General features: G+C 45.3%; 1 protein-coding gene across 3 annotated transcripts in view; it reads right to left on the reverse strand.

Moving 5' to 3' along the window:
* The window catches only part of SPATA13 (spermatogenesis associated 13), a 346,365-nt gene that overhangs the window by 139,165 nt on the left and 190,483 nt on the right, over positions 1-16,717 (reverse strand). Inside the window, exon 1 of one of the 3 annotated variants that reach the window (XM_041765382.1) lies at positions 4,095-4,303. The exons of the other annotated variants lie outside the window; for them this stretch is intronic. The gene's annotated coding sequence lies outside the window, so the exon portion shown is untranslated. Of the gene's footprint in view, positions 1-4,094; positions 4,304-16,717 lie in introns of those variants that run through there. 3 annotated transcript variants of the gene reach the window in all.

Here is a 16,717-nt window from a genome sequence, read left to right on the forward strand (position 1 = left end):
TGTTTGAGTTCTCAGTTCTTCCACAATGACACAGAGTGGTCCTACTGCAGGGAAATGGGCAGAGGTTATATCCGACCAAGAAATCAGGTCCTTTAAGGTCCTGGGTAAGATGAGGTAACAGGTCTACGACAAGGACATTTGCACATTAGGACCACAGGATGGGGCTTTACCTGTATCCACAAATCAGTGCCATCAATTAGAAACACCTAACATTTTCTTTCCATTCCCGGCATTGCCACAGCTCCCTGGTGCCCTCTCAGGCAGTGAGAACATGCCATGTGCACCCCCAGTGAGACAGGCAGGGATGGGACCTGGAACTTCCATCAGCCCTGGCCCCTCCCCTTGTGCTGCACTGGCAGCTCAGCAGGGAGGAACCATCTAGTTCAGAAAAGCCTTTGTGAAAAAGCACTGTGTGAGGGAGTTACAAGCCACAGAGGAGAGAGACACATGGAAGCATACATCCAGATCTCCTGCGCCAGGCAGCCCTGCACTCCAATATCATTCTTGTCACTTACTCTGGGGATTTGGCCACAGCAATGTCCCTCACCTCCATTTTTTCAACTGTGAAAGGAGACCAGGAAAACCTAATTTGCTCTTCCGTTACAATGATCCTCATATAAACTCTTGCCCTCCCCGTGCACCTGCCCTACACGATAAGCAATAGTCCCAGTTTCCCACTTTCCTGCAGGCTGCCTCCCTTCCCCAACAGCACAGAACACAGGTAACTGTTTGAGTGACTGTTCCCTCAATTCTACCAAGGATGGAACCTAAGAACCTAACCACCCTTCTCTTTCTAGAAGCATCCAAGAGAAATTAATTACAGACAACATATACCTCAAGGCATCAGGGTTTAATTCAGTCAAGAAAGACTGATACAAAATGAGTTGAGCATCATGGATAAATAATACCCTCCAGGTTCCCTGAGGGTTCCTGGGGGAAGGGATTAAACAGACAGGCAGGAGCTGGGAACTAAGAAGGCATGGGTAGAAGTCCCAAAACAAGAAAAGGTGGAGAGCATGGCAGAGCCAACACAGAAACAAAAACTAACCTGACACGCTCTCCCCCCTTCACTTCTGTTTCATTTCAGATGCAAAGATGAAGGAAATCATGTGACCACTTTGTACCTAATGCATTTCTTCTGCAAATGGAAAATACAATTAAACATTACAGCTACTGATCTTCAAATTGCCATGTATTATATGATTTGCCTCTAGAAAGCAATGTACGTTTGGTGTTCCTTCCTAATGTTTTGGAAATAACAAAATTACTTCTTCCTAAAACCTCTGAATTTATACTTCCGAGATTTTATGATCCCATTTATGCCATTACGTATCTCAAAAGCAAACATTTTTAACTGTTTAGCTTTTAGACATAAAAATAAATAAATAAACCACCAAGAAAACCACGGACGATTTCGGTTTTAAATGAATCCTTCCAAAGCCTCTTAGCTCAGGAAGGGAAGAGGAAAGAAGGTTCATTGTTTTCAGCAGCAAGCAGAGAGGTCAACCCACCAAGCTGCAGGGCGAGGCATGGAGAGCCCTGGCTGGACCAGAGATCAACAGATCTGGGATCTAAGGCCAGTTCTCCTGTCCTTTGGAGACTGCTGTTTTCCCCTGGATGTATCATTTTACTTCTTTGGGTCACAGTTTGCTCACCTATGGAGTGTAAGATCCCTTCCAGTTATCAAAATATAAAACTTTACCTACACTTTGTTTCAGTATCTGCAAAGGGAGGAATATTTGACTCAAACTTTCAGAAGGTGAAGACCAACAAGGAAATATTTGAACAAGGCTTTAGGATTATATAATGAAAGAGAAATAAACAAGACTCCTAAAATCCCAGGGCTGTCAGGGGGGGACCAGAGAGGTTTGGCCAGCTAGCTAAAGTGAGTCTCAACTCTCAATGCACGGGAGACTGTTGGCAACGGTCTTTCTTCTAGCTTTCCCACAGCTAAGGGGACCAGTGTATTCTCTTCAGGAAGCAGGTTGGAAGTGAGCTTGAATTGACAGTCGGCCGGGGCAGTGTCCCCAGTCTTCCTGAAGGACATTAGGCATTAGGCTTTCCCCGTACCCTGTTCTACAGGTATAGCTATTAAGCCCTCAACCGGTATAAACTGCAGACTAAATAAAATGGGCAATTAATGACCTCATTTCCAAAGCCAAATCCCAGCCTACATCTGAGTCCAGAAGTTCCTACAGCACAGAAGCTCAGCAGTCATAAGGGTTCCACCACTACAGAGCCATGAGAAAATGGGCCTGTTACTTCTCTCAGCCTCTCTTGTCCCATCCGTAAAATGGGAAGAGTAGGAGTATCTACATTTCAGGTATGTGAGTAGGATTAATGAGGTATTATTGCATGTAAATCTCTCAGAACAGTGCCTGGCCCAGACTAAGTGTTTGATTAAATACTTTCATACTGATATCCACAGCAACATAATTCAAGAACTATGTATATGATCCTAGAGCAGATGAGAAGGTCGTGAAACCCAGGGCAGTCCGGGGGGAAATGCAGCGGCTCCCTGCCTCCACCTCTTGACCCTTCCAGACAGTCTGAAACTGAAAGATGTCTGCAAGGTAACTGAGGACTGATAGAAAAAGAAGAAAAGGAACCTAGGGATGGTTGTAGCAGGGAAAAGTCACAACCAAAGGAACAAGGTGTGCTGTGAAGGCAGCAGCAGGCTGTGCTGGGGAAGCACCTGTCAAGGAGAAGTAGGTAAAAGGCAAGAAAGCACCACGTGGGAGAAACAGGGGAGAGAAGGAAGATGCCCGCACTCCTGGAGCACAAAAAAGTAGATAATCAAACTGGGTGAAAGGAAGATGGCAAATCTGGAGGCCGAAGGAGGTAGATGAAAACGACAAAATGGGATAAGAAACAGTCACATAAAACTGTAAAGGATGTGGGGGCAGAGAAGGAGGTTTGGCAGCATAAGAAGGAGCGACTCATTAGCAAGCAGCCACAGAACAATGGAGTGAGGAGGTCTGCAAGTTGGGGGACGTGAAGAGAAAAGGTGCATTTGTTATGAAGGTGGAAAAATAAAACGGAGTGAGACTTCTGTGGCCGTTGTCAAGGGAAAGGGAAGAACTGGAGATCTGAGGGGGGTTATGGGGAAGAAAACACCGCGTAACACAGAAAATGCGATGAGGTGCAGAGAAAACCTTGGTGGGGGGGAGGGGTGGGGGTGGGTCTTGGATAGCCTTGGTAGTAAGTGCTAACTAAATTCTAATTGTTGTCCTGTTATTAGCATCATCATCCAAAGCTGGGAAGCAGCTGACCCAGAGAGTCGTGCTTGCTCGGTTTGCCTTGCTTTTCTCGCACTTGCAGGGAGGGGAAATTTGCTCAGGCGCGGCGACTTTGCACAGACGGGTGGCCGGCGGCACAGGTCACCTGAGTTGCCCGGACGTGGGCAGCGGGCCGGCTGCTACCTTCCCGGTATGCAAATTAGTATGCAAATTCCCGCACACGTCAGCCACAGCTGGAACCAAACCGCCTCCAGCCGTGCGCGCCAAGTCAGAGGCGACCGACACCGGGTCCTCCCGGCTGCCTCGCGAAGAGACCCGGCGGGGACCCGCGGAGAAACTTGCTTTCAAAACTGAGTTCCCCGACCGCAAGCCGTGTAGGGCCGCAGCTGCGGCGGCACCGGGCGCGCCTCCCGGGGGAGCCGAGCCGGGACGCACGGGAACCGAGGCCGCCCCGGGCGCCCCGCGCGACCTCGAAGGCCAGGCCCGGCGGGGCGGGAGCGCGGGGTGAAGTTTCAGGGTGATCCCCGCACGGGCCGTGCTGCAGGCGGCCTGCCCCAGGAGCACCGCCCGCACGCGCCCCCGGGGGACGGCGCTGGCCGAGCCCGGGACGGGGACGGGGACGGGGACGGGGACGGGCGGGGAGGGGACGGGGGCCGCCAAGCCCGCACCGCAGGGCACCAACAGGTGGGCAGCCTGGCGGCCCCGAGAAGCGGCCAGGAGGACGCGCAGGGCGTCCTCGGGCTACAGGCCGTCGATCGGGGCTAATTCCCCTCCGGGGCCCCGCGAACAGCCCCGGCCGCCGGCCCCCAGCCCCGCGCGTGCCCCGCACAGCCGCGCGCCCAGCGGCAGCCTCACCTCGCGCGGCCCCCACTCGGCGGAGCCTCCGGAGCCAGTGGGTCCAAGACGTCCCTACGAGACGGGGCCGCTCCCGGTCTCGCGGAGCTCGGAGCACGCCGGGCTCCCTCGCAGGAGCCTCTGCCCCGGCGCGCTGCCTCCGGGCTGGCGGCGGGCGGGGCGGCCGCTGGAGAAAGCGCGCGGCTCAATCCCGCCTGCGCCGCGGCCGCCCGGCTCCCCGGCCACGCCCCCAGCCGCTCGGGCCACGCCCCCAGCCGCTCGGGCCACGCCCCCAGCCGCTCGGGCCACGCCCCCAGCCCGGCTCTCCCTCTCCCCGCTCCCGAGTGCTCTCCTTCCCCGGGCCACGCCCCCGGCCCGGATCGCGGTCCGCTCAGGCCACGCCCCCGACCGGGCGCTCCCTCCACGCCTCGGGCCCTGCCACGCCCCCAGCCCCGCGACCCCGCAGAGGCCGTCGGTGCCAACAGCCCTGCTGCCCCATCACCCTCCCAGCCACTTCCAACCCCCTACGGCGTCCCCCAACTCCCATCAGGATGTCCCCCCAGCCACGCCCCTGGCCCTGCTACACTTCCCCCAACTCCCTCTCTTCTTGCCCTCAGCTGCACCCCCAGCGACCACCCCACACCACTACCCCCGGCCCGAACCCCCTTAGCCGGGCTCTCCCCCTCCCCCACCCCCACCCCAGTCTCACTAGCCCAGGATGGGAGGAGCCGCCGCGTCGCCCAGGCAACTCCCCCCCCCCCCCCAACCAGTCCACTCACTCTCCCCCACCTCGCCCGGGCCTGGAGGTCACTTTAGAAGAAGGTACCCAAGCTGTGCGCATTTCTGAGCAAAGGAAATACTAGGGGAGGATTTTTAAACCCACCCTCCACCTTCCCCAGGAACTGGGGAGTCTTAGTGTACCGTTCAGTGAACCCCCTCAAGGCGCTACCACCTTTTCGATGTGGCCCAAGGGTGATCAGTAATTCGCATGAAAACCACAGAGGAAAGCAAATCCTTCTGTGCTAGGATGTGGCCCCAAATACTCTGTAATTGTTTACATGCCACTGATGAAACTTACAAACATATTCTTTTTCAAAATGCCAGTTTTGGGTGATTCATTTGAATGGTTATTATGCACAACACTACTCTAAACATGGATTACTTCTATAATCAAAAAACCATACAACTATTTTTAAACTAAAGAACATAAAAGGACTAAATTACCCAATGAAGAGTCAAAATTAATTTTATGTATGCTTTTTTAAATAGCCAAAAACTATTCTGTATAATATCAAATGGTGGACACATGTCATCATACATTTGTCAAAATCCACACAAAGTAACTGATGTATGCTTGTTCATCATAATATATCAATATTGGCTCATCAGCTGTAACAAATGTACCACACTGATGTAAGATGTCAATAAAGAGAAATTTGGGATGGGGAGTATATGAGAACTCTCCTTTTTTTTCTGTAAACCTAAAACTGCTCTAAAGAGTCTATTTGTCCCTGATACCTGTGTTCCTAGGCAAGTCTTTTGCCTGACTTTCGATATCCTCTTCAGATTGGTTGGAAAATACCAAACTTTAGCCAGTATAAAAATCCTGGTGTCTTAGCACATGCAAGTGCTTAATACTGGTTCCTGTCCTTAAAAAGAAATACATTTTTTAGTGTTTTAGTAAGAATCTTGAGCTCCTGAGATGAAAGATACTAACTGGTTGGAGCAAGGCAGGATGGTTCAAGAGAAACCTCATTGATAAGACATGGAGGGATTCAGCGCTTGACACTCAAACCCATCACTACCTATAAGCATTAAGTGAATAAATCACCAAACTTCTCTGCATCTGATTTTCCTAATCAGTTAAATGAGAAATCTGGACCAGCAATCTCTGAGTTTCATTCAGCTTCTGTCACTGCCAGGGGAATCTTGGTGTGGCTTCTGAGTAAAAAGGCCGAAGTCTCCCATAGTGACCTTTCTCTCTGCCCACAGGACCAGCCATCACTCACTGCCCTGCAAACAAAGCTGACATCTGCATTCCACCCTCCTCACAAAAGAGAACCTCCGGAGGTTTCTTTGAACTTTTTTTCCTCTCCAAGATCTGCTGCTACCAGACTCTGACTAGCAGCTGAAATTCTAACAGTAGCCAATCCACAGCTTTCACCAACCAAAGATTCATCGTAACACAACCAGCGCTTTCTGCAGAATGCTGTCCAGGGACAGAAACTACCATTTCTCACCAAGTGTGAGGTGCACATTTTTTTTCTTATGTCTCCAGGGGCAGCCCGGGGGGGGGGGGGGGGGGGGGGGGGGGGCTCAGCGGTTTAGCACCGCCTTCAGCCCAGGGCCTGATCCTGGAGTCCCCGGATCGAGTCCCACATCAGGCTCCCTGCATGGAGCCTGCTTCTCCCTCTGCCTCTCTCTCTCTCTCAATGTGTCTCTCATGAGTAAATAAATAAAATCTTAAAAAAAAAAATTATGTATCCAAAATTATAATGTCTATTTCTGTTACTATATGTTGGGCACTTAATATGCAGAGTCATTTACATTCATTATCTCTTTAAAGCCTCAAATCAGCAACCCTCCCACCCCCCAGGTACTATTATTATTCTTGTTTTCTAGATGGGGAAACAAGGTTCAGAGAAGGTGGGCAGCCCCGGTGGCAGTGGCGCAGCGGTTAGCGCCGCCTGCAGCCCAGGGCGTGATCCTGGAGACCTGGGGTAGAGTCCCACATTGGGCTCCCTGCATGGTGCCTGCTTCTCCCTCTGCCTGTGTCTTTGCCCCTCTCTCTAGTTGTGTCTCTATGAATAAATAAGTTTTTTAAAAAACTTTAAAACAAAGGTTCAGAGAAGGTGAATGAATTGCTTAAGGTCACCCAGCTGGGAAATGATGCCGCCAGGTTTTAATTTCACGCTCCTACTTTTAAATGCCATAAAGAAGGCTGTAATGGGACTTCCCCCCAGGGTTTCTGAGGAAGCATTATGGTGCTCCCTCTGCCGAAAGTCCCCACTCTTGAGGGTTTTTTCAGGAGAACAGACAAAGGAGGAAAGTGCTCTGGACTGAATGTTTATCCCCTGCCCAAGAGTCTCATATATTGAAGCCCTGAACCCCAATCAAATAGTTTTAGGAGATACGACCTTGGAAGGTAAGGAGGTTTAGATGAAGTCATGAGGGTGAGGCCCCCTGATGGGATTAGTGCCCTAATAAGAAGAGAACTCTGGTTCTCTCCTCCTTCTTCCTCTCCCTTGGGAGGACACAGCAAGAAGGTAGCCAGCTGTAAGCCAGGAACTGGATCCTCACCAGACACCAAATCTGACGACTTGGTCTTAGACCTCCCAGCCTCCAGAAATGTAAAAAATAAATCCTGCTGTTTAAGCCACCCAGGGTGATCTTTTGTCATGGCAGCCAACCTGACTCATACAGGAAGGAAACTCCTATCTCCTTGTTTTAGACTTTTCTTTTTTCCTTTGAGGAGCTTCCAAAATGTAACCCTCTGGCCTAGGGCCCCACCCTCTACTGCGGAAGGAGTTACCTGACTGATGGGTGAAATCCATTGGTCCATCTAATTTATTAGTAATTTATAAAAACCTTTCACTCTTCTCGAACCTCTCAACCCATACTACTCCAGGAAGCAATCTGTGGTCGATGTCTCTGCCTCAGAGCCAGATTGTCACCTGGATGGGGGTACCTGATGGCCTATATCTGGCTGGGGGAGCGAGAGGGGCATGCAAAGAATATTAGCTAGAAATTTCCACACAGATCCAAAGTCACAGTGTCTCATTGTCTTCGTCAGGAGTATCACGGACATTTTTATCCTCATCTGTCAGTCTCCAGTGTCTTGTTTCTTAATTGGTTGTGAAGGTGGGAAGGGGAGAAGAGGCAACTTGGCTGGACCACAGTTACCCCTGAGGAGGAAGGTAAAGCCTGAAAGAACATAAGCCCCTTCCACTCCAGCCCTGTGGCTCTGGGAAAATTGTTCAACCTCTCTGTGACTTTCTTCTTCTCTGTGACATACTGTGGTGAAGATTATGTGATAATGTATGTCAAGTCCTAGCTTATTGTCTGGCACATGGTAAAATGCTCAATAAACGGTGGCTGTCATTATTGATCAGAATGGATAAGAAGGATGTGCGGTCTTTTATTCCACTTTATCAGAGCAGACATCTCTCTAATCTAAGCTTCCTAGGATGAAAGAGTACTGCTTGGTATTCATCAAATTATTTGGGCACCTAAGTATCTATTTGGGGGAGGGTAAAGAATGTCCAATTAATCTAAGCAGAAAGACAAAAGCATTTTCCTTGTTCTTTGCCCAGGAACCAGGTCCAGCATGCACTTTGCAGTGCACACCCTGTATGCTCACCCAAAAGGATGCTGGAGGAATCTGATGGATCTGGAGGGAATATGATTGGCAAAGCAGCCATAGGAAGAGAAGAGAATGAGCAATAAAATCACGTCCTCAGGGGCACCTGGGTGGCTCAGTGGTTGAGTGTCTGCTTTCGGCTCAGGGCATGATCCTGGGGTCCTGGGATTGAGTCCCAGATCGGGGTCCCCACAGGAAGCCTGCATCTCCCTCTGCCTATGTCTCTGCCTCTCTCTGTGTCTCTCATGAATAAATAAATGAAATCTTAAAAAAAAAAAAAAAAAAAAAACACATCCTCAGTTTTTTTTTTTCTATCAGAATCCACAGGAAGCCATTACTTTGGACAGTGACTCCAGGTTTCAAAGGTGTACATCAAAGGCTAGACTGAGGAGGGGACTTTTCAAAAGTGGTTTTCTACATAGTCTTTCTCTTTGCCTCAACCAACCAACTCCTGAAGTCCTGTCTTCTTTATCAAATTGCCATGATTGATACCCTCATCTATTAAATTTTGCTTTATCTCTCTAACCCCGGGTGCCCCTAACCCTCTACAGGATGTGATCTCTATGCTGGTGATGGGGCACTGGCTCTGGAGGCAGGCCGAGCTGCCAGAGTATCCCCTGTTCACCTCTCCCTAGCTGGGTGGCCTTGGATAAGTTCTTTTGAACCTTAGTTTCTTCATCTGTAACATGGAAATAGTAATATGTGCCACATTATGGTGGGGAATTAAGCAAGATAATCTCTGTGAAGACTTTAGAATTGCCACACCTACAGAGAGTATGTAATACGAATGGCCACTAAAACTACACACACAGGCAACCCCAGGCCTGCCTGGTAAAGGCCAGTCTTTCTCAAGTTCACTTCATTGATGCCTTCCCTGACCTCCCTAGGGAGGGTTTATTACTTTGTATTCCATGAGATACATTTCTATTTTAAGACCTCAGATACATTTCTATTTTAGGGCTAACCAAAAAGATTATGAACTCCTTGAAGCAGTAAATATATATACATATATTTTTTTAAATTAATAGACTGTTTGTTTAGAGCAGGATTTGGTTTACAGAAGAATTAACTAGAAAGTTCACATACCTCCTTATTCTCATGCCCAACGGTTTCCCTCCCTGTTAACATATGGCATCTGTGTGGTACATTTGTCACAATTGATGAGCCTATACTGATACATTATTATTAACTAAAGTCATAATTTACAGCAAGGTTCACTCTTCCTATTAAATAATTCTATGGGTTTTGACAAAGGCAAGATGTCAGATATCCACCAGCACAGTTATCGCACAGAATAGTGTCATATCTCTAAAAATCTCCTGTGCTCCACTGTTCATCTCTCCCTCCCCTCTAACCCTGGCAACCGCTGATCTCTCTCTACCATCCCAAAGTTTCACCTTTCCCAAAATGTTATATAGTTGGAATCATACAGTATGTAGCTTTAGCTAGCATTAATTACTTATTTTTTAAAGATTTATTTATTTATTTATTTGAGAGAGAGAGTACTAGTGGGAGGGGCCAGAAGGACAGAGAGAGAGAATCTCAAGCAGACTCCATGCTGAGCACAGAGCCTGACTTGGAACTAGATCCCTGAGATAATGACCTTAGCCGAAACCAAGAGTCAGACGGTTAACCAACTAATTGCTTCTTTTATCATGGCACCTAAGACTTCAGACACAAATTTGTTTTACTACTGATCAAAGACATTATGACCTCCTTAAGGGAAGAAATTTTTTTCTTTTACTTTATTTACTTTGGGATCTCCCACAACACTAGATATATAGTGAGTACTAGGTCTTCCATAAAATAATAATAAACGATTAGATGTTATTATATTCCTTAAGGTATATTACAAACTTGAAGAATGAAAAAAATTTTTTAAGAAAACCAGTTCCGAAATTTAGGGTTCTGACAGTCTAGGCAGGCTGCCAGTTCTTTTTGGCTGATTTTTATAAGTCCCATTAAAACAAGAATTCTTTTCAACTCCAAAATTCTAAGTAAACTCCTAATAACCACCATAGCCCACAACTATAATTTGAGATGAATCATGTGACCTATTTTGAATTTCAGCTCTGACCAAACTCTTCCATTTTAAAATCCAAGTTAATTGTTCCCCCACCCCACCCCTGACCACCACCACCCCTCACTGACTTCAAAAGTAAAGGAGAACAAATGGGAGAGAACAAGATGATTCACTGTTCACTTATAAGTAGCCTTTGAATAATGAGGAACAAGTTAAGGAGACAGTTATAGTAAATCTTACAAGTTTCCTTCACAGTTCAGAATATTAACTAAGAAATATTCATAGTACATCTCTAGACCTGCATGGCAAGGGAATATAAATAAGTAGATGTGCCAGGAAAAGGAACTATAATAATAAAATCATATTCATAGAGGTTTAAGAAAACAGTGGTAAAGGTATATACTGATCAAAGTCAATTAGACTCTATGCTTCTGGCACCTTGGACTTACTGCATTGCCTAAGATATACAAAATGCTCCCTGAACATTTTTCGGAGTTAAACTGGTAATGTTTATAAGTAAGTAATAAGACTAAGATGTCTCACCACCATTATGTTAGCCGCCATTCTCTGAGCCAGTACAGGTAAAGTACTTCGGGCTTTACCTACATCTTTTCTTTCTCTCTCTAAGTTTATTTATTTATTTTTTTAGTAATCTCTGCACCCAATGTGGGGCTCAAACTGATGACCCTGAAAGAGTCACATGCTCTTCCAACTGAGCCAGCCAGGTGCCCCTACATCTTTTCATTCAGTCTTCAGAGTGAGAGCACAGGTTTGGTATAAAACACAACTGAATTTGAATTCCACTGCTGCCACTTAGTAGCTAAGTTACATAGAATGAGTTACTTTATATCTCTTAGTCTCCAATATTTAAAAAAATTAGGTATAACTTACATACTGTGCAGTACATACATAAATCTTACATGTATAGTAGGATGAGCGTGTGTGTGTGTGTGTGTGTGTGTGTGTGTGTTGGACCAATCCTAACACGATCCTCTATGATGCCTGCCTCTTGATATTTGTGTCTTTAAGCCACTGTCCCACTGTAGACAGAATCTGCAATTTTCACTCAACCAATAGAAAATGGCAAAAGTGATAGGGTATCATGTTATATAAAGACCCTATCCTAGCAGACTGGCGGGGAACACTCATTGCTGGCTTGGTGAAGTGAATGGCCCCGTTGAAGCCCATGTGACAAGGAACTGTGAGCAGCCTCTAGGGCCTAGGCAGTGAGGGGGGAGGAGTGTGGTCTCCAGCCAATATGTCAGTTATACATCTGCTAGGCAGTAAGTTCTGCCAGCAACCTGAATGAGCTTGGGAGCAAGTTCTTCTCCACTCAAGCTTCTAGATCAGAATCCACCCAGCCCACATCTTGACTGGAGTTCAGAACCAAGGACCCAGCTAAGCTGTACCCAGATGTTTGATCCATGGAAACTGAGAGAAAATATCTATATATTATTTTAACCCACTAAATTTGTGGTAATTTGTTTTCATGTCACAGAAAACTAATGCAATATCAATGTAACCACAAGGTTGATCAAAAGATTAGAACATCTCCAGCACCTCATGTGCGCTCCCAGTTAGCAATGCCCGCTGCCCCAGGGATAAAGATTATTCTAACCACCATCACCATAAATTAGTTCTGTTTGTTTTTGAACTTCATATAAATGGAATCATACAGTTGTATTCTTTTGTGTCTAATTCCTTTTACTTAACATTGTGTCTGTGAGATTAGTCCATGTTCCATGTAACAGTAGTTCATTCTTTGCCATTGTTGGGTAGTACTCCACTGTTTGAATATATCATGCCCCATTCTACTGGTGACGGACAATTAGGTTGTTTCTACTGTTGGTTATCATGCTTCTATGAACATTCTTGAGCATGCTTCTACTAGAAAAAATTTATACTTTTTTGGGTAACATCCAGGAGTGATATTGCTGGGTCATGGAGTCTGCACATGTTTACCTTTATTTGGGACTGCCCAACATTTTGTCAAAATGGTTCTATCAGTTTACATTCCCACAAGTGATATAGTAGAATTTGTGGGTGCTCCACCACCCTCATTAATGTTTATTATTGTCTTAGCCTCAAAAAATAAGGATAACAACAGTATACACTATCTAAAGTCATTGTGAACATCAAGCAAGAACATATGCAAGTGTCCTCATAAAATAGAACTCGTTTGATAAATAATAGATATTTATTTCCAGTTTGCTTTTCAGATCACACAGGTAAAGGGGATGGGCTGGAACTCAAACCCCAAGTAAGAAATTCCAAACTTCATCTTCTTTCCACCATACTTCCATTTGGTCACTTCCCAGACATTTTTCATGGGCATCAATCTCTAAAAATGTTTCAAAGTTGTCTGTTTTTTAAGACTCCCTTCTTCTACATAGATCCGCAGGAAGTATGTGTTCTTTCTACATGACATAAAAGTTAAATAGAGCTGCACCCTCACGATGTGGAGGACAATTGCAATTTATTTTACAGAAAATTCTCACACTCTTTGTTGCCATTTACTCTGGGCATTCCTTCTACTAAATATCTTCTGTTGAAAGTGGCCTTGGCTGCCTTGATGATTTCTTCATCTAAAGAGCTTACTTTATGGTTAGTCTTAAATTGTCAACTCCTTCACTTACCTGCTATATACTAATAGACCTCTTACTCTATTACTTCTTCCTTGTTTACATGACAAGAACAAGTTCTATTCACAAATAAAGGCAGTGAAATGGAATATAAGCATTGTGTTGGGGAATCCCTGGGTGGCTCAGCGGTTTAGTGCCTGCCTTTGGCCCAGGGCATGGTCCTGGAGTCCTCGGATCGATTCCCACATCAGGCTCCCTGCATGGAGCCTGCTTCTCCCTCTGCCTGTGTCTCTGCCTCTTTCTCTCTCTTTTTCTCTCTCTCTCCCATGAGTAATTAAATAAAAAATCTAAAAGGAAAGAAGAAAGAAAGAAAGAAAGAAAGAAAGAAAGAAAGAAAGAAAGGAAGGAAGGAAGGAAGGAAGGAAGAAAGGATTGTGTTGGTGGCAGCAAGGGGGAAGCTGGTGAGGTAGGCTATATAGCCCAAAGACAGGACAGCAGATGGACAATGTGGTTCCCACATCAGAGGTCCCCAGACCAAACAAGGATCTACTTGAAAAAATCCCAAAGACACTCAGGGCGGTCTAGCATCAAGGCCCATTTGCCAAAGGGCTAATGTGTTTGTAATGCAGTGGAATGTTATAATGTCGATTCAATGTTTGTGGAGGAAAAAATGCAGATGAAATAAAATCAGATTGAGCATACCATCTAGGGAGGATGCCCCAGTCTCAACTCAGAGAATATAATTAGACATGAGAACAGATGTAATACAGATTTTTCTTTTCTCAGACACATATTCAGGATTGCTTTTTGTTTTGGCATTGCCTTTATCATATTCAACTACCTTGGGTATTGAAATTCATAAAAGTTAGTGATGAAAAGTGTATTATAATTTAAAATGTATAAATGAGGGTGGCCCTGGTGGCCCAGCGGTTTAGCGCCACCTGCAGCCCAGGGTGTGATCCTGGAGACCCGGGATCGAGTCCCACATCAGGCTCCTTGCATGGAGCCTGCTTCTCCCTCTGCCTGTGTCTCTGCCTCTCTCTCTCTCTCTCTCTGTCTGTCTGTGTGTCTCTCATGAATAAATAAATAAAATCTTTAAAAAAATAAATAAAATGTATAAATGAGAAAGAACACAGAGAATCAATATTCAGGCCTGAACTCTGGGATAGGAGAAACAAAACTGTTTCAAGACCTATAAATTCCTCCAGGATGGCTAAATTCTACCAAACATTTAAAGAAGAGTTAAGACCTATTCTTCTCAAATTCTTCCAAATAAAAGACGAGGATGGAAAGCTTCCAAATTCATTTTATGAGGCCTGTATTACTCTGATACTGAAACCGGAAAAAGACACTACAAAAAAAGAAAACTACAGGCCAGTATCTCCGATGAACATGGATGCATAAATCAACAAAATATTAGCAAACCGAATCCAACAATACATGAAAAAAATCATTTAACATGATCAAGTGGGATTTATTCCTGGGATGCAAAGCTGGTTCAATATCTGCAAATCAATCAATATGATATATCACATTCATAAGAGGAGGATAAAAAAACATATAATCATTTCAATAGATTCAGAAAAAAGGTATTTGACAAAGTACAGCATCTATTCATGATAAAAAAAAAAAAAAACCTTCAACAAAGTAGGTTTAGAAGGGACATACCTCAACTTAATAAAGGCCATATGTGAGAAACCTACAGCTAACATCATACTCAGTGGTGAAAAACAGCTTTTCCCATAAGGTCAGGAACAAGACAAGGATGTCCACTCTCACTACCTTTATTTAATATATTACTGGAAGTCCTAACCACACCAATCAGAAAAGAAAAGTGAATAAAAGGCATTGAAATTGGTAAACAAGAAGTAAAACATGCACTATTTGCAGATGACATGATACTGTAAGTAAAAAAAACCCTAAAGACTCTACTAAGAAACTGTTGGAACTGATAAATGAATTCAGTGAAGTTTCAGGATGCAAAAATCAATGAACAGAGAAATTCATGCATTTCTATACACTAATAAAGAAGCCAGGGCAGCCCAGGTAGCTCAGCAGTTTAGCGCCGCCTTCAGCCCAGGGTATAATCCTGGAGACACGGGATCGAGTCCCACATCGGGCTCCCTGCGTGGAGCCTGCTTCTCACTCTGCCTGTGTCTCTGCCTCTCTCTCTACCTGTGTCTTTCATGAATAAATAAATAAAATATTTTTTAAAAAAGAAGCCATAGAAAAAGAAATTAAACAATCCTACTTACAATTGCACCTAAAATAACAAATAAAAAATACCTATGAATAAACTTACCAAAGACATGAAAGACATTTACTCTGAAAAATACAAAACACCAGTGAAAGAAATTCAAGACAACACAGACAAATGGAAAGACATCCCATGCTCATGGACTCAAAGAACACAGATTGTAAACATGTCCATATTATCCAAAGCAATCTACAGATTTAATGCAATCCTTATCAAACTACCAATAGCATTTGTCACAAAACTGGAACAAACAATCCTAAAATTTGTATGGACCACAAAAGACCCTGAATAGGCAAAGCTACCTTGATAAACAAATATCAATCCTCTATTCTCACTTCTCCTTCTGGGATCCCTATAATGGGAATGTTATTATGCTTGATGGTGCCACTGAGTTCCCTACATCTACTCTCATTTTGCGTAACTTTTTTCTCTCTCACATCCTCAGTTTGATTACTTTCCATTACTCTGTCCTCCAGGATGCTGATTAATTCTTCTGCTTCCTCTAATTAGCTATTTTAGTCCATCTAGCATATTTTTAATTTCATTTCTTGTGTTTTTCATCTTTGGTTCTTTTTTATTTCCTTCTTAAGGGTCTCATGGTGTCCTCTATTTTTCTTTTCTCAAGTTCAGTGAGTATCTTTATGATCATTACTTTAAATTCTCCATCAGGCATATTACTTATCTCTGTTGTGCTTAGGTCTCTTGCTGTGGTTTTGCCCTGTCCTTGGGACACATTCCTCTGTCTCCTCAGTTTGTCTAACTCTTTGTATCTGTTTCTCTGTGTTAGGAAAGTCAGCCACATGTCCTGCTCTTGAAAGTAGTGAACTTAAAAAGAAGAGGTCCTGAAGTGCCCTGCAAGGCAGTGTCCCTTATTTACAGAATTGGGCACTTCAGGGGTGTCTCCTAGGTGTGTTGCATGCACCCTGGTATTGCAACTGAGCCACTTTTTCCTTTAGTCCAGTCATCTGCAGTGGCTCCCTTTGCCTATTGTGAACAGAGTTTCATCCCTGTGGTGTTAGTGGACCAGTATGGGGCCACCCTGAGCTTGAGTTGAGTTAGACCAAGCATTTCCCAGAGATGAAGTAGCACCAAACTGCAGGGCACTTTCTCTATGTTGTTCCAAGAGAAGCGTTCATTTGTGGGTAGGGCCTTTAAACGGACCAGCTGTCTACCCCCAGTGCCCTGCTGGGCCTCCATCTAACTCATGTGTGTGGTTATCTTCTCCTCTCCCTCGGGCAAGAATCACACTGGAGTGGTGCTGGCCTTGTCAGGACTGCTTGCATACTGCTAGGCTTGTGGCCCTGCTTTGGATGGGCTCTGGCCAGCAGCATATTGGAGGCCACAGATTCACAACACGTTCAGGGGAGGGGCATAGAGTGTCAGCAGCGTGGAGACTGGGGGCCCGGCCTGGCTGGAGGGGAC

The sequence above is a fragment of the Vulpes lagopus genome, chromosome 8, assembly GCF_018345385.1.
Source record: "Vulpes lagopus strain Blue_001 chromosome 8, ASM1834538v1, whole genome shotgun sequence".
Taxonomy (NCBI): Eukaryota; Metazoa; Chordata; class Mammalia; order Carnivora; family Canidae; genus Vulpes; species Vulpes lagopus.